This window comes from Silene latifolia, chromosome X (genome assembly GCF_048544455.1).
Source record: "Silene latifolia isolate original U9 population chromosome X, ASM4854445v1, whole genome shotgun sequence".
NCBI lineage: Eukaryota > Viridiplantae > Streptophyta > Magnoliopsida > Caryophyllales > Caryophyllaceae > Silene > Silene latifolia.
The window spans coordinates 148,410,990-148,412,873 of NC_133537.1; positions in this window are offsets into that span (position 1 = coordinate 148,410,990).

Genomic DNA, 1,884 nt, shown 5'->3' on the forward strand with positions numbered 1-1,884 from the left:
TTAATGTGACATGGCGAATTAATGTGACATGGATAATCAATTTATTATTACATGACATTAATTTAAATCATTTATCTATAAATTAATTTAATTCACTTATATCTATAATATGAAAGGATATTATCATTATTCTTAAACTAATTTGTATATTAAATATATTGTCTTCTAAAATTTATATAATCCTTACAAATTTACATCAAATTTCATAATTTATAATTAATATTGACATTTTAATTGAAATTTTTGTAATAAAACATATTAATAAATTTCATAATTTATAGTTAAATTGAAATTTTAATTGAAATTTTTGTAATAAAACATGTTAAGGAATTAATTAAACCTCTTCATATTACTAAACACTCACCATTATTAACATTTTCCTATTTAATTCATTGTTTTTAAAAATTTTGTAATAAAAACTTTTAATAAATTAATTAAACCTCTTTATATTACTGAACACCGACCATTATTAACATTTTACAATTTAGTTTTTTAATTTAACATTGTAATAAATTGATTAAAACTCTACATAATACTTAACACACGCCAAATTAATTAAATTTTTTTCCTATTTAATTAATTTTTGTAATATAATATGTTAATAATTTTATTAAAACTCCTTGTATTGCTCAACACCCATACTTTTCATTAACATTTTTTCCTATTTAATTCATCTCTTGATGTCCTCGGCAATCAATTATCTAACTAGTTTTGGAGCCCGTGAAAATCACGGGATCGTTAATAATTGATTGTGTTTAAGTGTTTAATTTGTGAATAACTTATATGGAGTAGTCCCCCTCTCAATCATTTGTTTAATTTTAATTAAAAAACCACTCACAAATAATTAAAAAAAAAAGTAAATAAATAAACACGACTGGGGGACCTTACCTACCAATTTTTTGAATAAAGTTGGAAATTCATTCTCCTGCAATATTAATATAAACACAAAAAAGTAACTAATAAGATTCTAATTAATTCAAAACATAATAAAAATAAAAAGCAAAATAATTAATTTAGTTCTTTAGCTATACCTTACCTACCAATTTTTTGAATAAAGTTGGAAATTCATTCTCCTGCAATATTAATACAAACACAAAAAAATAATAACAAATTAATACAAAACATAAGAAAAATGAAAAATGAAACAATTAGTTTACTTTTCTATGTATACTTTAGGTGCTATTTTTTGAATAAAATTGAAAATTAGGGTGAATATAATAGTTATATATATGAAAAATTCTATTACAAATTCTCTCAAAATTTTATGAATGAAAGAAAAATAAAAAAAATATGGTACATAAATACGGAGTATATATAGTAATGATGAAGGGAAAGTTAAAAGGTCATTTCATTAAATAAAGGAAATAATGGTTATTAAATAAATAAGGTAAATAAATAAAAAAAATTATGAGAGGAGATCAATGGTTTACAATATTTTTTTTTTTTTTTTTTTTTGTGTTTATCCCTTATATTTTTTTAACTTTTTTTACCTTATATTTTTTAATTTTCTTAAATTGGTAATCCATATCACTTTTTTTTTTTACCATGTCACATTAAAAGTTGTCACATCACAATTAAACTTGCTATGTCACATTTTTTTGTTAGCCTTTTAATAAGATTTTATAGATAGAAACTATTATAGGTTTTATAGGTTTTATAGCCATTATACAACCATAAAATCCAATATTTTAATTTTATTTTTAATTTATTTTGTGGTATTATTTAATTAGATAATTGATTGCCGAGAAACTCAAGAGGTGAATTAAATAGGAAAGAATGTTAATGAAAATTATTGGTGTTAACTGTTAAGTAATATAAAGAGTTTTAATCAATTTATTAACATATTATATTATAAAAATTGATTAAATAGAAAAAAAATTTAAT